Consider the following 27,466-nt stretch of genomic DNA (forward strand, 5'->3'; position numbering starts at 1 on the left):
CCCCTATAGTCAATACAGGGTCACAGAGAGCCTTCCTTCTTCACAAATAAAAACCCAGCTCTGGACAGAGAGGAAAATTTCCGGATACATCCACTAGCAATGTTCTCCTCAATACAATCAGACGTGGCATGAGTCTAAGCCTGGGACAGGGGATAGATTCAGCCTTGTGGAGGTGATTCACCAGGCAGGAGGTCAATCTGGCAGTCATACGGCCTATGAGGTGGCAAGGTCTCAGCCTTTTTATTGTCAAAGACATACGCATACTTCCGATAAGCCACAGGCATGCCAGGCAAATTAGCGGAAGAATTATGAGACCAGACAGGACGAACGGGACCATGGCATCTCTCGTGACAACCTGAACCCCAACACAGTACTTCTCCAGACTTTCAGTTAAGAACAGGTTCGTGAGTTTGCAGCCATGGGAGACCTAGAAGCAGACAATAAGATAGACCAGACATCACATAGAGAGAAATCTTCTCAGAAAGTATCATCGCCACCTGAACCTCCACGGGCTCTATTATGAGCTGAATGGTCTCGGGAAGAGGCTTTCTATCCACTGAAGAAATCAATGGATCTGGAAGAGGTAGGATAGGGATTTCATACCGCTCGACTACAGCCTGTTCCACAAAATTGCCCACGGAGCTGGAGTTCAGGTGGGCCAATTCAACAAAAGACCTTTGGCCGCAGGAGACAGATACAGTTAGGGCCAATGATGGAGAAGAAGGAATCTTGCCTTTTCCCGTTCTCTCAGGGCAGGATTGAATAAAGTGTTCAGAGCTGCTGCAATAGAAATATAAAGCCAGACCAAATAGAATTTTGATAATATGAAGCCCATGAAACACGTCAATAAGACCCTGTGTCTCAGGCAATCTCTTTCGAGTGGACACTCCTAGTCACAATAGAACCCAGAAGAAAAACGAAGTACTCAGTCCAAAATTTATAAAATATCCATATCAATTTATTACATCATCAATTATTAACGTACCAAACAAGTATAACAACAACTACATACAGAGGGTTAGGTCAGTCACAAGTGTACCGGCAAAATATCATAAAAACATAAAGTGCCTAGTGCTTATGGTTCCTATGGGAAGCATCCACATTACCACCCACCAAAGCATGCCTTAGCTGAAATCAAATTCACTGCATAGTTGCGGCATATTAGTATATGGTGGTGATTATCAGGAATGCTTACCCATCTTATCGTATAGTGCCGGACCCGTGTCTCGCCGCTACCGACGCGCGTTTCGCTGCTCTTTCTCAAGGTGCGGTCTTTTCTTTTCTTAAGTTCAATTGTTCATTCAGGCCTGCCGGTGTCACGGTATTTCATACCGTGATCCACCGACACTTCCTTTGAGCCAAGAAACGCTTGGTGTCACCCCCCTCATGCCCACACGAATTTTGTCAATCCCCCAAGCTTTAAAGCCATCTGGATCACTATTATGTTTGAGATAAAAATGTTTCGGAATCGGCTTCAATACAGCCACATCCTCCATGTCACGTGCGGCCCTTATGTCCCTTACATGTTCGCGTATACGACCATGCAATTCCCTCGATGTGAGACCTATGTAGATCAAATTACAGGGACATACTGCATAGTACACCACGTTGGTGGTACTGCAGGTAATATGGTCCCTGATTGTATATTCCTTATGGCCGTTTGATGACATAAAAGATGTGGCACATCTCAAATTTTTACACGCCAAGAAATTACCACAAGGGTAAAAGCCCGTCCTTGGATTGCTGACTCCAAAAAGGTTAGGTTTTTTCTGTACATAATGGCTTTTTACTATGATGTCTTTGAGGTTCCTGCTTCTTCGTGCAGTCATCAGTGGTCGTTGTGGTAGGCTACCGATGCGCGTTTCGCTCCTCTTTCTCAAGGCACCTTGAGAAAGAACAGCGAAACGCGCGTCGGTAGCGGCGAGACACGGGTCCGGCACTATACGATAAGATGGGTAAGCATTCCTGATAATCACCGCCATATACTAATATGCCGCAACTATGCAGTGAATTTGATTTCAGCTAAGGCATGCTTTGGTGGGTGGTAATGTGGATGCTTCCCATAGGAACCATGAGCACTAGACACTTTATGTTTTTATGATATTTTGCCGGTACACTTGTGACTGACCTAACCCTCTATATGTAGTTGTTGTTATACTTGTTTGGTACGTTAATAACTGATGATGCAATAAATTGATATGGATATTTTATAAATTTTGGACTGATTACTCAGTTTTTCTTCTGGGTTCTACTGCCGCAATAGAAGCATGTTCCTTCAGCACGACAAACCTCCTGGCAATGCTTAGATGGCTTCACCTGATCCTTCTGTAGGGAGACCTCCTAGTATAACTCCGAGATAGAAGACATCTGGGAGCCAGCGCATTCCATGGCCTGTGTATACTGTAGTGGTCTGGGTGGTGGAACCACTGTGCTGGAGCCCAAGCACCGAGTATTTCTGGGATTATTCGGCAGGAGCTTGAGTCTCCACCCTGCAAATTTGGCGCTCTTTAGAGCACCAATGACAATGCAGGGATTGTCAGCCATGCACTGTAATGCCGCAGCCATCTGTGTTGCGTTATTACAGTGATTAACTGGCCGCACAGCGTCATCAAGTCTATAAGAGATCTGGTGACACCCTGTTCGCCGCATTCTGCTCCGCACTTAGCGAGTGTAGGGAAAGCTACTGCTGAGATAGGGTCAGAATCGTCCTTTTAATAGTTAGTGTAGGTCTGCAACTGTTGAATCCACAACTCCTGAGAAACCAACAGTCCTTTTTAGGGCTAATTCAGGGGTCCAGAGATTGCAGCGCTAAGTAGGCAGGGGAGTCTTTGTGCACATATCCACATCAGTGCAAGGCCTTCAGGCACTCTATGTGAGTACATAGCTCTCACTGCAAACCTCCAAAAACTCCATTACTATCTGCTGCTGCTTATTTAATATATACCTAGCAGCAGTTTTGTGTGGCATTTTTTATTTCTTCACCTTATACCTGCTCCTTTTATTCTAAAGCAATCCATAGCCCCCTTATTTCAACATTTATTTGCTTGGTCACGCTGCATACTACAGCCAGGTTATTGCAATCGAAGAACGTGCAAATCTACCTTTTTTTTTCTTTGTCCCGGGCACCAGATGTGAGTGCGCCAAAAAATCTTTTTTTTTTTTTGTGTCATAGCCAACTTGTTGATACAATTTAGTTGTGCCCCAAAAAAATCAAGGCCACATTTAGATTAGTCTGTTATCTGAGGCTAATGGCTGGTGTATCTGTGGTGGAAGAATTGCAGCTTCGCAGGCATAAGTTTCATAGTTCTGTCTGCTAGCCTTGTTATACTTATTTTTGATTTTTTGCCAAATTTCACATACAAGAGAAAAAAAATTATACAGTCTGTTATCGGTGGCTGCGGCCTGGTGTATCTGTGGTGGAAAAATCATAGCTTTGCAGGCATACGTATCATAGTTCTGTGTGCTAGCCTTGTTCTACTCTTTTTTTTATTTTTTTCAAACATTCACGCAAATCCAAAAAAAATGTAGATACAGTCTGTTATGTCAGGCTGAGGCCTGGTGTATCTGTGGTGGAAAAAATGTAGTTTTGCAGGCATACGTAGCATAGTTCTGTGTGCAAGCCTTCTTCAACTCTTTTTTTACTTTTTTCAAAAATTTACAAAAAGCAAAAAAATTTTTTATACAGTCTGTTGTATCTGTGGTGGAAAAATATGAGCTTTGCAGGCATAAGTTGCATAGTTCTGTCTGCTAGCCTTGTTCCACTTATTTATTTATTTATTTTTTAAATCACCCCCAAAAAATTATTTATAGTCTGTTACGTCATTATCACCAATCATGAGCTTCTGTGTGCTAGCCTTGTTCTACTCTTTTTTTTCTTCAAAAATTCACCAACCCCCCCCCCAAAAAAAAATATACAGTCTGTTATGTCAGGCTGAGGCCTGTTGTATCTGTAGTGGATAAATCTGCGCTTTGCAGGCTTAAGTTGCATAATTCTGTCTGCTAGCTTTGTGCCACTCTTTTTTTTTTTTTTTTAAATCACCAAAAATAAAAAAATGTATACAAACTGTTATGTCAGGCTGAGGCCTGGTGTATCTGTGGTGGAAAGATCGTAGCTTCGCAGGCAAAAGTTTCATAGTTCTGTCTGCTAGCCTTATACCACTCCTTTTTTCATAAAATCAACAAAAATAATTTTTTTTATACAGTCTGTTATGTCAGGCTGAGGCCTGCTGTATCTGTGGTGGAAAAATCGTAGCTTCGCAGGCATAAGTTTCATCATTCTGTCTGCTAGACTTGTTGTACCCATTTTTAATTTTTTTCCAAATTTCACATATAACAGAAAAAAAAATTATACAGTCTGTTATCTGTGGCTGCAGCCTGGTGTATCTGTGGTGGAAAAATCATAGTTTCGCAGGAATACAAAGCATAGTTCTGTGTTCTACTTTTTTTTAATTTTTTTCAAACATTCACCCAAATCCCCAAAAAATTTAGATACAGTCAGTTAAGTCAGACTGAGGTCTGGTGTATCTGTGGTGGAAAAAAATGTAGTTTTGTAGGCATATGTAGCATAGTTCTGTGTGCTAGCCTTCTTCTACTCTTTTTTTACTTTTTTCAAAAATTCACAAAAACGAAAAAAATTTTTTTTATACAGTCTGTTGTATCTGTGGTGGAAAAATATGAGCTTCGCAGGCATAAGTTGCATAGTTCTGTCTGCAAGCCTTGTTCCGCTCATTTTTTTCAAAAATCACAAAAAAATGTATAGTCTGTTATGTCAATATCATCAATCATGAGCTTCTGTGTGCTAGCCTTGTTCTACTCCTTTTTTTCTTCAAAAATTCACCAACCCCCCAAAAACATTATACAGTCTGTTATGTCAGGCTGAGGCCTGGTGTATTTGTTGTGGGAAAATCGTACCTTCACAGGCATAAGTTGCAAAGTTCTGTCTGCTAGCCTTGTTGTTGTAGCCTTCATGTCACCTGTCTTATCCATGTTTTTTTTTCTGTGATGTTCTGTGCATAAATATGTGATTCTCCAGAATTTCTTTTAGTCTATGCCTGATGAAAAGACCTGACTGGTCTCAAAAGCTTGCAATTTGTTACCATCTTTTCAGTTAGCCATTAAAAGGTATAAACCACTGAGGACTCTCAATTCTAAATATTTTTCTAGCCTTGTTGTACTCGTTTTTTATTTTTTTCCAAATTTCACATGCAACAGAAAAATTAATTATACAGTCTGTTAACTGTGGCTGTGGCCTGGTGTAGCTGTGGTGGAAAAATCATAGCTTTGAAGGCATTCTGATCAGCTATAATTTTGCTCCAAATAAATACATTTGTGTTGAGCTTTTGAAATAGTTCAGTAGTCCATTTAAAATGGGTAAGGCAAGGGGCAAGGGACGGGGAAGTGGACATGACAAGGACGAGGCCAAGCTGAAAGTGGGACACAACAAAGACCCACATCTTCTCGCTCGACCTTCCTGTCCCAGTTTCTAGGGGATTGCAGCACACCACTATTGAAGCCAGAGTAGTGTGAAACAGGAGTTGGTTGGATAGCGGATAATGCTTTCAGTCACTTAGCCACCACCATGTCTTCCAAACAGTCAAGTCTGAGTAGCCGTGAGTGTGGACCGGATATTCCTCACCCTTACCCTCCTTCCTCCCACCATGCCAAGTGCCCTGAAACAACTGATCCAACACTTGGACACTATGAAGAGCTGTTCAGTTTTCCCTTTCAAGATTCCGGGCTTTCAGCCAGTCAACTTGAAGTGGGGTCAGATGAGATCGCATGTAGCGATGCCCAAAGCTTTGACCAGCCACGGTCACGGAAGGTGATGGTGGGAAAGTGTCACAAGAGGTGGACAATGATGAGACACAATTGCCAGAAAGTCAGGAGGAGGAGCAGGGTGCGGATGTGGAAGACGAGGTGGTGGATGACATAATAACTGACCCAACCTGGCAGGAGGACATGCAGAGCAAGGATAGCAGCACACATGGGGAAGGAGGCATATCACCCCAACAGGCAGGAAGAAGCAGTGTGGTGGCCACAGACAGAAGGTGTGCTGTTGTGAATTCTGTGGCAGAGCTCCCTCCTGTGGTCACAAGTGGTACTTCAGCTGATTCTCTCTGTGAGCTTCTGTTGGTGGAGGGAAGTGGTACTGCGGCTTCTGAGTTTCCTCCCTCAGGTGATCTGGTGAGGTCGTTAGGTGCTTCTCTACTTAACTCCACCTAATGCTTTGATCCTGGCTTCCTGTCAATGTTCCAGTGTTGGACTTGCTTTTCCCTGGATCATTCCTGTGGCCTGTTGCTCTGCATAGCTAAGTTCTTCTTTGCTATTTGTTTGCTATTTTTTCTGTCCAGCTTGTCTATTTTGTTGCTGGAAGCTCTGGGACGCAAAGGGTGTACCTCCGTGCCGTCAGTTTGGTACGGAGGGTCTTTTTGCCCCCATTGCGTGGTTTTCTTTAGGGTTTTGTGTAGACCACAAAGTTACCTTTTCTATCCTCGCTCTGTTAAGAAAGTCGGGCCTCACTCTGCTGAATCTATTTCATCTCTATGTTTGTCTTTTCATCCTAACTCACAGTCATTATATGTGGGGGGCTGCCTTTTCCTTTGGGGTATTTCTCTGAGGCAAGGTAGGCTTATTTTCTATCTTCAGGCTAGTTAGTTTTTCAGGCTGTGCCGAGTTGCATAGGCAGAGTTAGGCGCAATCCACGGCTGCCTCTAGTGTTGTTTGGAGAGGATTAGGGATTGCGGTCTGCAGAGTTCCCACGTCTCAGAGCTCGTTCTATGATTTTGGGTTATTGTCAGATCACTGTATGTGCTCTGACCGCTATGTCCATTGTGGTACTGAATTGCCTTTCATAACAGTGTGCATCTGTTCCCCGTGACACCAACATGAGGGAAGTTGCCATTCCAACTGTTAGATCTTCCCGAGTCTGGTTATTTTTTAAAGACTCTGCTGATAAACCCAAACAGGCCATTTGCAGCACCTGACATGTCCGCATCAGCAGGGGTAGCAAAACTACCAGCCTGACCACCACCAGCATGATCAGGCATATGGCAGCAAAGCACCCAACTTTGTGGACCAAACCCCAGGTTCCAGGAACACTGTCTTCAGGTGACACCGCTGTTTCTTCCACTGTTTTGCGTAGAAGCCAATCCCCAGTCCACCTTGCATGTGAAGATCGCTCTAGCACTGCACCTGTTGTTGCCCACAGTCATGCAGCACCATCATCAAGCCCGTCCACGTCCTTGTCCCATTACAGCCTTCGGTTGTCTATACCCCAGTCATTGGAACGCAAGCGTAAATACCCAGTACGCTGTCTGTCTGCCCATTTTAGAAAGTCAGCTACAGCTTCAGCCGCCCTTGCCGTGCTTCAGCAGCATTTGCAGCTTCCTGCTCACCGACTGGTGTGTGATGTCCCCACTAGTGATTAGCGAGTATACTTGTTGCTTGGGTTTTCCCGAGCACTCTCGGAAGGTCTCCTGAGTATTTGTAAGTGCTCGGAGATTTAGTTTTCGTTGTGTCAGGTGCATGATTTACAGCTGATAGACAGCTTGAATACATGTGAGGATTCCCTAGCAACTAGTCAACCCCCACATATACTCAGGCTGGCTAGCAGCCATAAATCATGCAGCTGCATCAACAAAAACTAAATCTCTGAGCAGTTACAAATACTTGGATACCACCCGAGCGTGCTCGGGAAAACCCAAGCAACGAGTACACTCACTCACTCATCACTAGTCCCCACGCGTTGGAACTCTACACTGCATATGTTGGAAAGGAATTGTGAGCAGAAGAGGGCAGTTGTTGACTACCAACATCAACAAGGCCATCGATATTCAGTTCAGACTCCACACACACACATAAGACCTCTGGAGTGGACATGGATGTCAGACATATGTACCATTCTCCAAAACTTTGAGGACTGCAACAAGATGGTGAGCGGTGACTAAGCCATAATTAGCATCAACATCCCACTTCTCAGCATTCTGAATATCTCTCTGCTCACAAAGAGGATGCATTGCAGGAAGAGCATGAAGACATGGAGCAAGGAACCATACAGGGTGATTACACTCAGCCCATGCTCATGTCTTCCCAACATGGATTGGTAGGCAATGAGGAGGAGGAAGAACAGGAGCTACTTTCATGCACTATAGATGGTACTACAAGCCCAGGTGTCATACCATCTGTTCAGTGGGGATGGCCTGAGGATAGGGAGGAGGAGGATAAGGATGATGAGGAGGACAGCATGGTCAGTCGTCCTGTTGGTGAGGACACGGAAGTCTTGCCTGTTAGCAGTCTGGCATGCATGGCTGACTTTATGTTGCGCTGCATTTCACATGACCCTCGCCTTATAAACATTTTGGGTGACACTCATTACTGATTGGTGACACTTCCAGACCCACGCTACAAGGAGAACTTTCGATCTCTTCTGCCAGACGCAGAGAGGTGTACTAAAATGTTGCAGTACCAAAGGGCCCTTGTAGCGGAATTACTTAGAAAATTCCCGTGTGAGAATACTGGCAGCAGACGTCAGAGTTTGTTGTACAACCAAGGAGTCCAAGCGAGAGAGACAGAAGTACAATCCAGCTCAAGCAGGGAAAAAATGGCAAAGCTCTGTGACAGTTTTTTCAGACACTCCCAACGTGCTGGCACAGAGGCAAGGGGTGCTGTGACAAGAAGTGCAGTGTTTGGAAAGATGCTGAGGGAGTACCTTGCAAAAGTCCTCTATGATTCCTCTGTGCCTTTTAATTATTGGGTATCCAAGCAGGACACGTGGCATGAACTGGCTCTCTACGCCTTGGAGGTTCCGGCATGCCCTGCTGCTAGCGTTCTGTCAGAGAGGGTTTTTAGTGCTGCTGGTGGAATTATAACAGATAAGCGCATCCGCCTGTCAACTGAAAATGCTGACAGGCTGACTCTTATAAAAATGAACAATTGCTGGATTGGGCATGATTTCTGTACACCACCAAGTGAAAACAGTGAAACATAACCTCTAATACATTATCTTTTTTGTGGATGTGTATTGTCATGCACCTCTCCCCAACCACACATGGGTATCCGCGTCCTGATTTAGGCTAGTTTCACATTAGCGTTTGCATGAGCTGCGGAGGGCTGCGGACTTCCTCCGTGAAGCCCTGCCCTCGGCCGCACCTCTGCCACTAGCTCCACCTACTTCTACATGCGGCCGGCATGCGGCCTGCGTACCTATCTTTAACATTAGATATGCAGGTCGTGCGGCTGTATGCGGATGCTTCCGCATGCGTCGTTTTGACGATGCAGAAAAAAAATTGCTACAAGCTGCGTTCTACGCTGGTCGCCGCATCGTCAAAACGACGCATGCGGAAGCATCTGCATACAGCCGCACGACCTGCGTACCTAATGTTAAAGATAGGTACGCAGGCCGCATGCCAGCCGCATGCAGAAGTAGGCTGAGCTAGCGGCGGAGGTGCGGCCGAGGGCAGGGCTTCACGGAGGAAGTCCGCAGCCCTCCGCAGCTCATGCAAACGCTAATGTGAAACCGGCCTAAGTCTGGTGTTATCCTCCTCCTTATCCTCATCCTCATCATCCACAACCAGTACAACACCACTGTGAACTTATTCCGTGATGCAAAAGTCACTCAATTTTTGTGCAGGGTTGTTTTTCTAATGCCCATTACTAATTAGAAACCAAAATAAACTCCCCCAGGAGGAACTCTCATCAAAATGAGATGTATGTATATTTTTCCCATTTATTCTTATATATTCCAGTTTTAATATCTTTGCACCGTCCTTTTATGACTAGTGTATACCTTTACACTATTAAAATATTGAAATACTATTATATTTTTTTTATATCCCTGTCTCTGAGCTGTTGGTAGGGACAAACATATCTCGTTAGACACAATCTGGCATCATATGTATGAACCTGTGTTTGCCCCTCCCTTTTGTTATTTACTTTCATCGGTGGAGTCACATCATTTTTTTTATTTCAGTATGATTTATCTTTATGTCTCCTCACTCTTAACCACTAGATCGCCAAGCTTAACGTGTTCTGTACTGCTATAGGCAGTCCAATTTTTGGCAAGGGTGTCTATGATGCCCATAGTATATTTTTTTTAAATGTATCCCCCTTGGGGAAATGTTCGTCAGCTCATGCACTGAGTGTATGGGCATTACAAGTGTAGGAGATACACTCCTTTACATTGGGCCTAGTTATTAATGAGGCCTTCAGCAATGTCTCCTCATTCTCAACCACTAGATCACCAGGCTTAACGTGTTCTGTGCTGCTATAGGCAGTCCAATTTTTTGCAAGGGTATCTATAATGTCCATAGTACATTTTTAAAAAGTGTATCCCCTTGGGGAAATGTTCATCAGCCCATGCACTGCGTGTATGGGCGTTACAACTCTAGTATCATATCATTGGGCCTAGTTTTAACTGTGCTAGTTGGGCAGGGGAGTCTATGTGCACATATCCACATAACTGCAAGGCTTGCAGGCACTGTATGTGAGTGTATAGATTTCCCTGCATACATCAAAAGGCTCCATTACTGTCTGTATTTTATATATACCTAGCTGCAGTTATCCGTGGCAATTTTTGTTTTTTTAAGGTTATAATGTTTTTTCGACATTTATTTGCTTTGTCACGCTGCAGATTACAGCCAGGTCATTGCAATACAAAAGTGTGAAAATATAATTTGTTACCTATTTTTGGGGGGACCCAGGCATCAGATGTGAGTGGGATTAAAAATCTGTCCTTTTTTGGGGTACTATCTAATATATTGTAGTGTCTTACAACATTTTTGGGCACCGTTTTGCTGCCCCAAAAAACTTTAGCTGGCCCCAAAAAATTTAGCGACAGTTGTTATAGTTATCACTGTGAGTTGTATGCCACACGCATCGCATATCATTGTGCTAAATATCTTAAAATTTTAGTACTCCAATTTTATTTTTGGGTGTCAAAGCCAACTTTTTGACAACATTTTGGTGTGCTAAAAAAGGCCACATTTTGATTAGTCTGTTATCCCTGGTTGACGCCTGGTGTATCAGTGGTGTCAAAATCCATGCTCTGCAGGCATACGTTGCATTCTTCTGTTTGCTACCTTTGGTCTACTCAGTATTTATTGTTTTTAAATTTTTTTAAAAAATAAATAAAATTTATACAGTCTGTTATCTCCATCACACGCCTGGTGTATGTGTGGTGTCAAAATCTTCTGTTTGCAGGCATAGATTGCATTGTTCTGTCTGCTAGCTTTGGTGTACTCAGTATGTATTGTTTTACAATAAATGTCAGGCTGAGGCCTTGCCTTGTGTATCTGTGGTGGAAAAATCGTAGCTTCACAGGCATAAGTTGCATAGTTCTGTCTGTCAGCCTTGTTCAACTCATTTTTTTTTTTTCAAACAATCTGAAAAAAACAAAAAAAACAAATATACAGTCTGTTATGTCACGCTGAGGCCTGGTGTATCTGTGGTGGAAAAATCGTAGCTTTGCAGGCATAAATTGCATAGTTCTCTCTGCTAGCCTTGTTCCACTCTTTTTTCAAAAATTCACCAAAAAAACCCCCAAAAAGTCCTCGACTTCAACCAATACCGCCCGCTTTATCTTGTTGCGCATTTGCTGTGTGATCTTGAACATGTTCTGCAGAAGAACATCCTAATTTCTACGGGTGTAAAAGAGCAGCCAATTATTCATATCTCGGGGGCTGATCAGGACAGGACCCCTCAGCTCTCGCAACGAATCAGCAAACTGTGAATCATATTCAGCAGATTTGTCTTTTTGCAGGATTTATTTCCGGAGGTGCAATTCTCCCTTCAAACTGTAGCAGTTCGGTATTGAAATTCAGCCCCTAGTCACGTAGCTCTTTCTGAACGCTTTCATCCTTGTGTATGTAGTTCATGAACTTCCAAACTTGCTGCTCCCTCTGTTCTGGTGGTAAGCGGGTGTGAGCGGCTAGGTCTTTCATGACGTTGAAGTCGTTTCTCATTCTGTTGGTCAGACCTGTTAGGCCACGTGCACACGTTGCGGAAAGTGTTGCAGATTTTTCCAGATTGATTTTGGTAAATCCGCAGGTAAACTGCACTGCAGATTACCTGTGGAATTACTGCGGATTTACCGCGTTTTTTTGTGGATTTTGTGCGGATTCCACCTGTGGTTTTACACATGCGAATTTCTTATTATGGAGCAAGTGTAAACCGCTGCGGAATCCGCACAAAGAATTGACATGCTGCGGAATAAACAACGCTACATTTCCACGCGTTTTTTCCCGCAGCATGTGCACTGGTGATTAAGTTTTCCATAGGTTTACATGGTACTGTAAACTTGGGGAAAACTGCTGCGAATCCGCAGCGGCCAACCCGCTGCGGATCCGCAGCAAAATCCGCAACGTGTGCACATACCCTAAGGTTACAGAACCCTGGCACCAGTACGATGGCTCTGTTTGTGGCTCCTGGCTTGGGCCTCCAGGGGATGTTCACGATTAGCGGCTGGATCATGTCTTTCACTTGTTCATTGTATTGGTTCTTATAGTAGTCCACAAAGCTGATCTTGCTTCCATCTGCCTTCCCGAAGGTGGATGCTGTAGTCATGTTCCAGGCGATCTCGTCTATACAGTAGCTTTTAGTGTACTTAGTGAAGACGATCTGTCTGATCAGCTCCTTGCAGCAGGCGTCCTGGAACCTCTGAGGGCCACACGAGGAGTAGAGGCTGCTCATGATGTCGTGCACAGACTCATTTCTGAGGACTTTATGGCTGACATCAATGCTCAACATGATGCTGGACTCGTATTGGAAGATGGAGGTGGAAAACCCTGGCCAGATGACGAGTTGGTGGGCTTTGACTTCGGTGGCGTCATTCGGGTTGTAATAGTTGTGTTCTATCTGCTTCATTTCCATTATCTTCAGGAGTCTTTGGAAAATGATGTTATAGAAATGGAAGCAGGTGGGCGAGGTCTGTGGAAGCTCGTTGGTCAGGGTGCTTGTTATCCACATGTTCTCTCCATTTCGAGTTTGGCTGAACACCTCGGTGACCTTATTCAGTCTTTTTGGTAAAAACAACATGGTTCCATCAAATGCCCGCACCTTCCAGATGGTTTCTTCATGCTGGTACAGGAGGCCATACCGAAAACGCTTGGACTGCATGGCGGGGTTGAAGCCAACGTGATACTGGTACAGTGGCCACTGAGGTTGGGACACCATCTTGATGTGGTTGGTCACAAGAGCAATCTTGGTTCCAGAGGCGCCAGCTTTCGATTTTTGGACGTGTTCGATAGTCTGCCAGGTGTTCACCCCAATGTCATGGAAGGCACGCCTACGGCTGCCCCGTTCCCCAATAGACACTTCTGCAAGTCCGGATGACACCTGCAGTAACTCGGGCGATGGTTTCTCTGCTGCCGCTGCCGCTGCTGGCGGACGTCTCTGGCACCCTCTTCCGATGAGCAAAGGCTCAGGCGAAGGCTGCTGAGATCTGACTGCTGGCCGGGGTCCTTGGGGTTGTTGTACCTGTCCAGGTGGTCTTTGTGGGGCTTGCTCCTGCCGTGGGCCCAGGATGTTGCTCTTCAGATGATCTTTCACTTCGTACACACACACCAAGCACTAGTGTGTATTGTACCTAGTTTTTAATGAGGCCTTCATCAATGTTTCCTCATTCTCCACCACTAGATCACCATGGTGAACATGTTGTATGCTGCTACAGCCATTCAATTTTTGGGCAAGGGTGTCTATGATACCCATAAATAATTTTTTAAAACTGTAACCCCCATGGGGAATTGTTTTTCAGCCCATGCACTTCGTATATGGGCATTACAAGTGTGGGAGACACACTCCTTTACATTGGGCCAAGTTTTTAATAAGGCCTTCATCAATGTTTCCTCTTCTCCACCACTAGATCACCAGATTTAACGTGTTCTGTGCTGATACACCAGTGCAATTTTTGGCAAAAGTGGCTATATGTATCATGTCGGACGCTGTTCACACTAGGGCGTCTGACAGACAGCGGTAATTCCACATTTGTCCACTATACACTCAGTGGCGCTGGCTAGATTTTATCCAGGTTTTCCAGGGTTAATCTGGCTGGTAATCTGGTTGGAGGCTGGGTCACGCCCGTGGCCTTTAAATAGTCATTCTGGACTTTGGGCGTCGCCGATTATAGCTTGTGTCTTGTGCCTGGTGATCTCGGTCTGGAGTGGTGGTCTAAGAGTTGAAGTATCGTATCTGGTGGTGTATTATCCTTTGTCATATTTCTCCTTCCTATATTTGTGTTTATTTTTGCCCTGTGTGCATTATAGTGTTTTCCTGTGTGTCTGCGGCGTGGTGCGTTTTTAGTTTTCCCTGTCTGTACTTTCTGTGTAGGCTGGTGTGTGGTCTTATCACTGGGTGACGGGTGGAGGTTTCAGCATAGGGCTGAAACAGGAGTCAGGGTTAGGCCTGGCGGCCCAGACAAGTACACCATCAGTGTAAATTCTGGGAGAGGGACAGACAGGGTTTTCCCTAGTCTGAGGGATATCGCAGGGGCCCGGGTAATCAGCTTTAGTCTACCCAATACCCCCGTGACATTATGATGGCCGTTACCAATTTGAAACCAAAAGAAATGTTACCCCCCAGGGCAAAATTCTGTAAAAAGGAGATGTATATATCTTCTTCCCATTTATTATTATGTTTTCCATTTTGCATAGCTCTGGACAGTCCTCTAATGAGGTAGTGTATACCTCTACAATATAAAATTATTCAAAGACTTTTATATTATATTTTTATTTATCTCTGAACTGTTGCTAGGGACAACATATCTCGTTGGACACATTCTGGATTCATATTTATGAACCTGTGTTCACCCCTCCCTTTTGTTATTTTCTTTCATAGGTGGAGTCACATTTTGTATTTATTTCTTGCATTTCAGTATGATTTATCTTATGTCTCCTCATTCTCCAACACTAGATCACCTGGGTTAACTGGTTTTGTGCTGCTACAGGCAGTCCAATTTTTGCCAAGGGTGTCTATGATGCCCATAAAAGATTTTTTTTAAATGTATCGCCCATGGGGAAATGTTTGGACAATTTTAGAACTCCAAATGTTTTATTTTAGTGTTGTAGCCCACTTATGGACACATTTTTGGTGGACCAAAAAAAACCAAATCACACTTTGATCACTCTGTTATCTCCGTCAGATGCACGGTGTATCTGTGGTGTCCAAATCCTTCTATTGCAGGCATACATTGCATTTTTGGGTCTGCTAGACTGCTACTCTTGGTGTATGCAGTATTTTATGGTTTTTTAAATTTTAAAAAATACATCCCACTTATTGAAACAGTCTGTTATCTCAGTCACACGTCTGGTCTATATGTGGTCTTCAAATCTTGGCTTTTCAGCCATACATTCCAGTTTTTGGTTTGATACCCTTGCTGTAGACAGTATTTTGGGTTTTTTACAATTTAAAAAAATATATCACTCATATTGAAACAGTCTGTTATCTCTGTCCGACGGCCATTTTATGTGTGGTCTAAAAATAGTTGTTTTTTTTCATGCATACATTCCAATTTTTGGTCTGTCTAATACCCTAGGTCTATACACTATCTTGGTTAAAACAAAAAAAATTACAGTGTGGTAGTTCTGTGACACGCCTCATCTATCTGTGGGCTACAAAGTGTGCTTTTGAGGCTTCCATTATCCTTTTATTGCTGTGTGTTACCCTAGCTCAAAACAGTAAACACTATTTTGTCATGAATTTAAAAAAATTTTTTTTTTATCCCCCATAGGGAAATGTTGGTCAGCTCATACACTTAGTGTATGGGCAATACAAGTCTAGGAGATATGCTCCTTGGTAATGGGACAGTTTTGTTTAGGAGGCCCTCCTCCATGTTTCTTCCAAAGGGGATTGGGGTGCATGCAAATTTGGGTAAAGGCGACCCTTGCATTGAATACATAAGGAACCTGTATGGCAGGACCAACTGAAGACTGTGAAGTGGGTTTTCCTGTTGCCAGGCAGTATCTGGATTCAAAGGCTTACTGGGGTGCATATGACTTGATAGCAGGGCAAACCTTGCATTCAATGCAACATTTTTTCAAGTGAATGCATTTGTATTGGTTGAAAGCAATGTTAAAGTTGAAAAACGCATCAAAAACGCTACGTGTGAACATAGGCCAAGTGGTGGAGGAACTTTTTGTCTGGGGTAAATTATTTTGCCTTATATACAAGTCATTAGCCTGGAAAGGATGTACCTTACCCTTTTTTTCCGCCAATTCCATTTTGGTTTAATTTTTGTACGTTTTTGGGTGCACCTGTAAAAATGGCGCAAAACTCTGACAACTTTGCTTACAGCTGTGACCCAGGGGCGAGCTTGTCCTGTATGAGCGGTCACGTGGTGCCGCACATTACAGTGATGAATATGCGGCTCCACCTCCCATAGGGGTGGAGCCGCATATTCATTACTGTAATAAGCGGCACCACATGACCGCTCATACAAGACAAGCAGCGAGGCTGAGAAGATGTAAGCGCCGAGGGAGGTGGGTAAGTATTTTAATGCCAGCGGGGGGGCGCACAGGGGGTGGGAGGGGGCAGATTACCGGCAACTTTATTTTAAAAACAAAAATAAATAAAAAAAAGATTATTCATTCCTTCTTTCCAGCGAACGCTGCTGGGAAGAAGGGATGAATACCGGCTTCAGCACCGCATGCAGGGGACAGTGCTTAACTCTAGCGCTGTCTCCTGCATGGTCCATGTGGTCCTCAGTCGGCACACGGGCGGCACATGGCTGCCGTATGTGTGCCACACTGATGTTCAATAGTAAGCACACGGACACGGATAATTTCGGTACCGGTTTTTCCGGTACCGGAATTATCTGGACGTGTGAGAATGGCCTGAGGTACATGTGAAAAGGATGCAGTGTCTGGCAATTAACTACTAGCACAGATCTGGCCAAGGTTACTCAAGGTTCCTAAGAGCACAGTGGCCTCCATAATCCTTAACTGGAAGAACTTTGGGACCACCAGAAGTCTTCCTAGACCTGGCCGTCCATCCAAACTGAGCAATTGCAGGAGAAGAGCCTTGGTGAGAGAGGTAAAGAAGAACCCCAAGGTCACTATGCTCCAGAGATGCAGTTGGGAGATGGGAGAAAATTCCACAAAGTCAACTGTCACTGCAGCCCTCCACCAGTCGGGCGTTTATTGCAGAGTGTTTGAACAAATGCACTACAGGATGCAGCCAACCCATTTAGCAAAGATGTCATCAACACAGGTGCAAAATACTAAATAGACAGCCACTCACAGCCTACCAATTAATGGAGGGGGTGACTGCTTAGTATATGTTTGCACAATAGAGGCCTGTATAAGGCGCTGTTCACATACAGGTAATGCATAGTGTCTGGTTCACAGCCTATTAGTCAGTCTCATACTATTCAATCAGGCAGGCTAGCCAGCACTCTCTAAATGCATCCCATGTGAACACTCCTGTATACAAGACCCAACATGCTGGGCTTGGCTGCACCCTGAAAAACAAAGTGCACAAAATATATATAAATATGTGAGGTACTGGCCGATATTTTGACCAAGATATGCAAGCTCGCAACCCAACATCACGGGTTCTCACGCTTGCGAGTCCTAACATTAAACTTAGTAGCAAAGCCACAAAAGATGATTGAAAATCCTCCCAAAATTAAAAAATACAGCTCAAAAGAGGCAGCACTGCTTACTTGCCCATGTCTCTGAACAAATGCACTACAGGATGCATCCAATTCATGTAGAAAAGATGTCGGCAACACAAGTGCAAAATACTAAATAGACAGCCACTCAGAGCCTACCAATTAATGGAGGGGGTGACTGCTTAGTATATGTTTGCACAATAGAGGCCTATTAGTCACACCCATTCTATTAGATCAGACGGGTATACAGTGGGTACTGAAAATCTCTGGAGAGACCTGAAAATGTCTGTCCACCAACGTTCACCATCCAACCTGACAGAACTGGGGAGAATCTGCAAGGAAGAATGGCAGAGGGTCCCCAAATCCAGGTGTGAAAAACTTGTTGCATCATTTCCAAGAAGCAAAATAGAAAAAGTAGGCGCGCACTTACCCTGTTGCGGTGAATATCACTTTATTAGGACATATAAACAAACGGATAGCAGGGAGGGATAGAGTCAGCCACGGACAACGATCGTTTCGTGCTCTACGGCACTTCAACGGGTCCCCGTTGAAGTGCCGTAGAGCACGAAACGATCGTTGTCCGTGGCTGACTCTATCCCTCCCTGCTATCCGTTTGTTTATATATCCTAATAAAGTGATATTCACCGCAACAGGGTAAGTGCGCGCCTACTTTTTCTATTTTGCCATTGGATTCTGTATACATTTTTTCTGGCAGCAGCACCCCGTTGATTCAGGTGTAAAGGATTCATACAGCCAGTATCACTTTCTGTGGTGCTAGACCGATAATATAATACGGTCATTGAGTTTGACCTTTGAGCAGTGCGGATGTGTGTTTTTTCTACTATTGGACTTCATTCCCAAGAAGACACATGACTGTAGTAGCTCAAAAGGGTGCTTCTACTCAATACCGAGCAAAGGGTCTGAATGCTTATGACCATGTGATATTTCAGTTTTTCTTTTTTATTAAATTTGCAACAATTTCTATATTTCTTTTTTTTTAAGTCAAGATGGGGTGCAGAGTGTACATTAATGTGAAAAATGAACTTTTTTTGAATTTACAAATTGGCTGCAATGAAACAAAGAGTGAAAAATTTAAAGGGGTCTGAATACTTTCCGTACCCACTGTATATACAGCTCTGGCAAAAATTAAGAGACCACCACATCAAATCCCTGTCATGAGCAGCCCAGTCTCCAGATCTGAACCCCATTGAAAACCTCTGGATTGTAATCAAGATGATGGATAGTCACAAGCCATCAAGCAAAGAAGAACTGCTTCAATTTCTGCACCAGGAGCAGTGTGAAAGACTGGTGGAAAGCATGCCAAGGCGCATGAAAGCTGTGATTAAAAATCATGGTTATTCCACAAAGTATTGATTTCTGAACTCTTCCTGAGTTAAAACATTAGTATTGTTGTTTCTAAATAATTATGAACTTGTTTTCTTTGCATTATTTGAGGTGTGAAAGCACTGGTTATTTTTTTACATTTTGACCATTTCTCCTTTTCAGAAAAAAAATACAAAATTTATTGCTTGGAAATTTGGAGACATGTTGTCAGAAGTTTATAGAATAAAAGATAAATTTACATTTTACTCAAAAATATACCTATGAAGAAAAAACTAGTGGTCTCTTAAGTTTTGCTTTATACAGTATATATATATATATATATATATATATATATATATATATATATATATATAAATATATATATATACTGTACATTCAGTATACTATAATTATTATTTGGGAGTTTCAAAAAATATATTTTTACAATTTTATTTATTTTTTATTTATTTTACTTGAGCTCTGAGCATGGTGTAACAAGTTTGCTAGCTATGGTGACCCAGATGTCATCAGGTCACCAGAGCAACGATTGGCTCCTCGCAATGACGCTGGGGGGGGCGGCGATCAGAGGGGAGAGTGGGCCCCCTTCCTCTGCCTTCCTTCTACATGCTAGGATCGATATTGATCACAGCGGTTTAAATCTCAGTGGGATAAATTGCCGGGAGCATTGTGGGCACCACTCCTGGCAGTGAGTGGCGGTGTCAGCTCTCATATCAACTGAACACTTGGCGGCGATTGGCTGCGCACAGCCCTCAGTGCGTAGGCGATAGCAATGACATATATATACTGCATTGGTTGGGAAGTACTTCCCAACCATGATGTATATATACTTCAAATATCGGGAAGGGGTTAAACATTGGTTATTGATTGTTGTTGTGACTTTTACGCTTTATCTCCATAACTGCACAGTGTAGCAATCAATCTGACAAGCATGCTATCCTGTACCTGAATGCAGTATTTGGCCACATCAGCTCCTGTATGTAGGGGAGGTTTTTTTTGTCCCATCAGGGTATTCCTGCCTCATAAAGTATCACCGCTCCCTCATTCTTGGCATCTTACAACACAGTTTTTCAGAAAATGTGACCTCTGGTCCCTTGTGTCTCACCGCCCTGAAGTGCATAGTTATGGATATGAAATTTGTCCTCCTGTCACTGTCACCCCATTTCTCACCATGCAGGGATAACAGAGCAGAACATTGCTGGGCAGGCAAGTTAGCAGGAGCTTTGGAATTGGCCAAATGCTTGAAATGGCACTGGCACTGAGAAATTCAGCTTTTTTGACAATGGAGCTGGTCAGAGAAGAAAAATGCCTTGCTCAGACTTGAAGAGATCTGAAAAAAGCAGCCCAGTTATTTATCAGTATTACTTAGGGCAGCAGATAAACAGCAAAGGAAGGGGAGCTGGGAATTAGTGGTGGTGAGTTTCACCTGATGGTGTGTGGTGCCCCCACTATTCTCAATACAAATCTGCCCCCAGGATATATGCTTTCGTTTCACACCCCTCGTTTTCCTCACAGCAAAAATTAAAATAGGTACTCCTGCTGTTGTTGGTTTATAGCATGATATCACACATGGCACAGTGTCAGGGCAACCTTACTTGGTAGCACTGCTCACCACGGCAATGACACTTCAACATAGTAAGTCCGTGAGTGTGGAGTGTCATTTACTGTGTGAAGATTGAGGTACCTGCTACAATGCACAGAACTCTTTCCTACCGAGTCTTTAACTTCAAGAAGGGACTGGTATTGTATAAGCAATTCTAAATGCATTTGTTTCACAGGACAGATAAAATTAAGCTATAGTTCTGTATTGACGGAACGTGGTCATGTTCTTCTGCTAAAGTCATCTATCTGCTCTACTGTTGGTCTTAACTGGGCAAAATGTCCCTATTTCATTAGGACTGGAAGCTTTTGTTAGGCCTCATTAGGAAGTCAATGATTTTTCACATGCACGTGTAACAGGGTGGCACTTGGTGGTAGTCATGGGCGAGTTCACTAAGCAACAGTCAGTGAGCACCCCGGCACCTTGTACATGAAAAGATAAAGTCCCTTGTGCTGCATGCGCAGCATGCACCACAGCACACTCACAGGCTCTGTCAGACTCCCGTCAGCTGCTGCCATGTCGGCTCCGCATTCATGAGCGCCGCAAATCACTTCAGAGACGAGAACTTTTTACAACAGCTTAACTTTACTAGACAGCAGCGTATGCATCTCACAGACAGCACAGTTCAAACACAGAGACAGCTTCTTATCTGCATTCTTCACATCACTTTCCCTTCCTCTGCCATACGGGCAGACACTAGTATCTATGTCATTTCTTTCTTTTTACTCTCGGCATTCGCGGCCGTACCGCTAACCAGACTCTGTCCTGTCTGCGCCTTCCTTTCCTCTGCCATCTGGGCAGCATTTTTGGACAGTTTGCGTCCCATCTGTACCTTCAGCATTACCAGCTCCCTGTTAGCCCCTTGTCCGGTTCCAATAAGGAAAGGTATTGGGAACGCCATCTCAGCTGCTCCCGCCCTGGTCGTAGATAACGGATCCTTCTTGGGGATGGTCCTGTTGAGCTGGTGCTGACTGTACTATTCTTCAGCCGGGGGCCCCTTACTGCTGTCTGCAGACCTATCCCCCACAACTGTAACTGACTTTGTATGCATTCTGCCCCTTGGGCAGACTTCCTGGGTGTCTGACAGAACCAGGAAGTTTCTGCCCTATATCTCCCTGCTCTGTGCAGCTCTGCTCTGCTCTGAGCCCCTCCCATCTACTTAACTCCTTGCTGCCTGTGCCTAAATGAATACTCTTATCTATCTTATTCTCATTTTCTGATGTGCCCCCTCTATTCTAATCCCCCTAAGGTCCTATACTGTCCCTAAGCTTACACACAGTATATAACAAATGCATCACATTACAATACATGACACACATTAATGAACATTAGGGAACCGCACATTACATTAGCATTAGTGAACATGAATAACCGTCAGGGTGCCGCACGTGACACATGTGCTCAGTGTTCAGGATAGAGGAAGCACACAAGGGTCACTGCCACCTCCTTACACTCGAAAAATTGTATGAGTGTCATCAGCATTTTGGATCCCAGTTTCATCAGTGTTCAGTCACTATGTCAGTTAACATCAGTGATTTTCACATAAGGAAAAATAAAAACTTGCAACGCTTCTCCTATCCATTACATGGTTAACCACAGACTGTACACTGCTGCCATTTCTGTGCTGTTCATAATTTTCACGGACCAGGGCCCTGAGCAGGTGAGGGAGCCCACTTGCCTTCATGGACACCGCGCTCTATGGGGGCTGGGTGCTAGCGCCCACGAGTGGGCACCTCCCGCTTGCTCAGCTCCCCGGTACATGCAATACTTACCTCTCCCCGTTCCTCTTCCGCATCTACTGACTGTGATGTTTCAGGTCAGAGGTTGCGATGATGTCACTATAGTGCGCTTTTTGCTCTGAACAGTCACAGTGAAGATGGCGATGCTGAAAAGTCCGGACCAGAGTGGCGGCCATCGAAGAGAGGTGAGTATTTCATTTTATTATTTTTTTATGTTTGGAGCAATTTATGGAGCACATTATGTACCGTATGTAGCAATATATGGGGACCATAATATACTGGAGCATTTTATGAGGCCCAGCATATACTGTATGGAGCATTATATGGGGCCCATCAAATACTTTATGGAGCAATATATGGGGCTCATTGTGTATGGAGCATTATATGGGGCTCATTATGTATGGACCATTACATGGTGCCCATTATATATGGAGCAATATATGGAACCCATTATATACTGTATGGGGCATTATATGGGGCCCATTCAGTATGGAGCAATATATGGGGCTCATTATTCTGTACTAGATGGTGGCCCGATTCTTTCTTTCTTTCAATGTTCTTTTTATTGAAAACATGTTCATACAATCATTATCAGTAAGTTAACGATAACATAAATCAATTTTAGAATATAGAGTATAATACCAGAATGTCTCTTGTTACTAATTCTTTAAGTGTCATTTGGCCGGAATACATATACATTCATAAATACATAGTATCTTTTTGCCAAATCGAGTGAACTCTCTTCTTAGTCAAAGTTTGATTGATAAATCTGGTAAGAAGAAAACAAATCAGCATGTACATTTGAGGAGAAGAAGAAGAAAAGATAGAAGAGGAAAGGGAATGAAAGTTAGGGTGGAAGAGTAGGGGTGGGTGGGGGGGGGTTGACACTTGGGATGTTAGTATAATGGCTTAAGACGTTGTTTCTGCTATCTTTGAAAGGAAAGCTGGTTGTGTCCTATAGAGGGTCCAAGGTTTCCAGATATGATTAAAGTTTTCTAAATTATGATTGACTCTGGCAGCCAATTCTTCGATATGATATAGTTGTTCTATTTTAAGATGTAGCTGGGTGGCTGTGGGTATTGTCTTGGTGTTCCAGTGTAGTGGGATCAATGATTTCCCTGCTGCTATGATGAATTGAGCTAATTTGTCAGCTGCTCTGTCGTTTGTCCAAACTGGAATGTGCAGGAATATATTTTCGGGCCTACATGTAATGTGTTTATTTAGTAGTTTATATATTATTGAATTAACTTCTTTCCAGAGGGGGGTTAATGACTGGCATGACCACCATATGTGTAAGTAGCTACCTTCTTCTATGCCGCATCTCCAGCAGTCAACAGATGTAGCATGATGCCATCTCTTGATCTGCATGGGCGTAATATACCATCTAGTGACCAGTTTAAAAGAATTTTCTTGGATTCTCACACATTTTGAGTGACCGTGTGAGTTCCTGTAGATTTGTTTAATTTGCGTGTCAGTAAAGGTACAACCCAAGTCCTTTTCCCATCTAGCCAGGTAGGCGCGCTTCAATGTTGTGTCTATTTTGATTAAGGATTGATATATAATTGACAGAACCTTAGTAGGAGGTCTCATTCCGGCACATAATCTTTCGTAGTCGGTTAATGGTCTGTTAAGATCAGCCTGGCGGCTATATTGGTTTGTTATATGAGAGAGTTTTCTGTGCTGCAGGAATATCAGGCCTGAGAGACCTGGGATTTTGTGTAATTTTTCTAATGATATAAGGGCACCGTCCTCCAGTATGTGCTCTAATGAAATTTGTGTGGCTTGTTTTGGAAGGGAATCCAGCAAGTCTGCGATTTTTGTTAAGGGGGATAAAGGTGGAGCCAAATTATGGCAGTATTTTTCCCATACTTTAATTGTAGCTAAGGTGTGAATGTTTTTTATTTTTGGTGGGGCGAGGTCTTCATTTTGTCCGAGTAGTATAGAGCGCAGAGGGAGAGGTGACATTTCTTCTTCTATATTTAGCCATTGTTTGCTTTCAGTTTTTCTGATCCAGTTAATTGTTCTCGAAATGTGTGCTGCATGATAGTATTTTATTATGTCCGGAGCGCCCATTCCTCCCATCTCTTTTGGTAATGTTAGGGTTTTTGAATTAATCGGCGGTTTACTTTTCCGCCAGATATAACTAAAAAAAAGGGAATGCACTTTAGAGAGGTAGGAGGAAGGGATTTGGATTGGAAGCATGTTAAATACGTAAAGAAACTTTGGTAGGATTATGCTTTTTAATATATTTTTTTCTACCTATCCACGACAAATGTGTGTCCTTCCAAGAGTGGAGGGTTTCGGTTGTGTTTCTCAATAGCTGTTTAAGATTTAGTTCGAATAAGTCTTTGTCTGACGCGCACAACTGTATACCCAAGTATTTAAGGCTTTTCGGTTGCCAAGGGAACGAATATGTTAGCTTAAGCTTATTTTCTACGTGTGTTGGCAGACCTAAATTTAAAAATTCCGATTTTGTTTCATTTATTTTGAAATTTGATAATTCACTGAACTTTTCCAGGATAGCTAGTATGGCTGGAATGCTCCTCAGTGGTCTAGAGATTACCAATAAAAGGTCATCCGCAAACGCCGCAGTTTTGTAGTGGGCTCCCTGGACCTGCAGGCCTGTTATTTCAGTGCATTATTGGATGGCTTGTAAGAGTGGTTCGATTGATAATACAAATAATAACGGGGATAGGGGGCAGCCCTGTCTCGTGCCGTTGCGAATCTGAAATGAGTCTGTCAATGATCCATTAAGTTTAATTCTAGCTGAGGGGCAAGAGTACATTCCCATGATGGCAGATATTGCTGATGAGGGAAAGCCAAATTGTGTTAATGTTTCTTGCAGGAAAATCCAGTCGACCCTATCAAATGCCTTCTCGGCATCAATACTCATCAGTGCAATTGGTAGCTTTTTTAGTTTAGCAAATTGTATCAGATGTAAGATTTTGTAAGTATTGTCTTTCCCCTCTCTTCCTTTGACGAATCCAGATTGGTTCAGGGAGATTAATTGAGGGAGCACTACCGCAACCCTATCTGCCATCATTCTCGCATATATCTTCAGATCCGTATTTAGCAATGATATGGGTCTATAACTACCACATTGTTCCGGATCTTTCCCTTCTTTATAGATCAGTGAGATTCTGGCTTCAAGCAGCTGCCGTGGCGCTACTCCCCCCTCCCGAAGACCATTACACATGTTGAGCAAATGGGGGAGTAAGATCTCGGAGTTGGTGCTGTAGTAATAAGCCGAGAAGCCATCTGGACCTGGTGCTTTCCCTTTAGGACACTTCGACAGGGCCGACCGGAGTTCCGCAAGTGTGAATGGTTTTACTAATTGTGTTTGTTGGGGTTTAGATAGGGTCGGGAGCTTTAAGCGTTTTAAAAAGGATTGGATATCTTGTTTCTTTTGTTTTTTTTCTTTTTCTCCTTCTTCCGGGCGTAATTGGTATAGTGATTTATAGTAGGACAAGAATTCCTTCTCTATCTCGGAGTAGTTCTGGGTCTTTAAACCTGATTTTGTTTTAATAAGATGGATGAATGTACGGGCCTGTCTTTTTTTTTATTAGTGACATGGTTAGTTTTGAGGCCTTATCACCATGTACAAATATACGGTTTTTCCAAGAAGCAAAGAACTTAGCTGATTGCTCCCTTAGAATGTCTTTTAATCTTTGCCTCCTGGCTGTGAGTTCTGCTAGGGTTTGTGGCAGTAAGGTTTTCTTATGTTGTGATTCTAAGTGTTTTATTTCTTCGTAAAGAGAATCAATCTCCCTGCCTTTCATTTTATTCAAATAGGATGCTATTGATATAAATTCTCCTCTAACCACCGACTTATGTGCCTCCCAAATTATTAGTGGTGATGTTTCCGCATTATTATTTATCTCAAAATATGTTGTTATGGCTTTTTGGATACGTTTTTTGTTTGCAGCATTATCAAGTAAGGAATCATTTAGTTGCCAAGTTCTGCAGGGGGAAAATTGCTTGGACAGCACTAGTTCAGTCATTACATAGGAGTGGTCAGAAAATAGGGAAGGGACTATCTCCACATGCTTAATTTTGGGTAATAGGGATCTTGGTGTGAATATATAATCAATACGGTGATATGAGCCGTGCGGGTGTGAATAAAAGGTATAGTCTCGTGTTGATGGGTGCATGTAGCGCCAAATGTCTAGTAGATTCAAAGAGTGCAAGGACTGCTTCAATCTGGCTAGGTCTCTTAGGGAGATCGCACTTTTTTGTAGTATCTATACTTGGTTCTAGAGCTAGATTAAAGTCGCCTCCTAGTATGAGTATGCCTTCTCTAAAGTCTCTTATTTTTTTGAATATGGCTAACAGCCATTTCAGCTGTTTCTTGTTTGGGACAAAAACATTGCATATGGTTACAACCACTCCCGCCAGAATCCCCTTCACGAATAAGTAGCAGCCATTTGTATCTATCATCTGATCGTGGAGTTGAAAAGGAACATCCTTGGCTATGGCCACTGATACCCCTCTAGACTTTTTTTGTGGCGAGGTGGCATGGTACCATCTATCGTAGTGTGCTTTACTAAATGAAGGGACTTTATTGTCAGTAAAGTGAGTTTCTTGTAAAAGGAGTAAATCGATACCTTTCTTCTTGAAGTGCGAGAGAGTTTGACCTCTTGGTACCGGAGAGTTGAACCCTTTGGTGTTGAACGTGAGCAGTTTGAATATTTTCTGGTTATCAGCCATCTGGGTGTTTCATTAATCGAAGGAGATCATCCCAAGGTGCCTGGGGAAATGAAGAGGGGAGAGGGACCAGGGGGGGGGGGGGGGAGGAGGGGAAAAGTGCAGAATAGAAGAAAGGTTGAGACAACATATAGAAATTTAAGACAACCACGCACTCGTTTGAGTGCAACCTTTTAGAGTATTTGTTTGAAAGTAGCGACATACTGACAGCTAGTTTGGAGGTAAGCTAAGAAAACATAACTGTGTTTAATAACCATAACTAAAACATTGTTTTAAAACAGTGCCTTAACTAGTGCGCAATAGGTGCACAATTGGTAAGGAAGCAAGAACCCAATCTCAGGCAAGGAAAACCATTTAGAATCAGGACTATTAAAGTTATCCATGTAACTTGGAGTTCTCCTCAAGTGTCCTGGTCTTTAGTGGGAGTCGTTTTGAGTCCTTTGCGCCTCGTCTTCTGAGATTTGGGTGTGGAAACAGATTGCC

At 43.3% G+C, this 27,466-nt stretch overlaps 1 pseudogene; it reads right to left on the bottom strand.

The window, feature by feature from the left end:
* Positions 1 to 386: 386 nt before the first annotated feature.
* On the bottom strand, positions 387 to 26,986 carry LOC138674517 (piwi-like protein 1; annotated as a pseudogene).
* Positions 26,987 to 27,466: the final 480 nt, after the last annotated feature.

Source organism: Ranitomeya imitator, chromosome 4 (genome assembly GCF_032444005.1).
Source record: "Ranitomeya imitator isolate aRanImi1 chromosome 4, aRanImi1.pri, whole genome shotgun sequence".
Classification (NCBI taxonomy): Eukaryota; Metazoa; Chordata; class Amphibia; order Anura; family Dendrobatidae; genus Ranitomeya; species Ranitomeya imitator.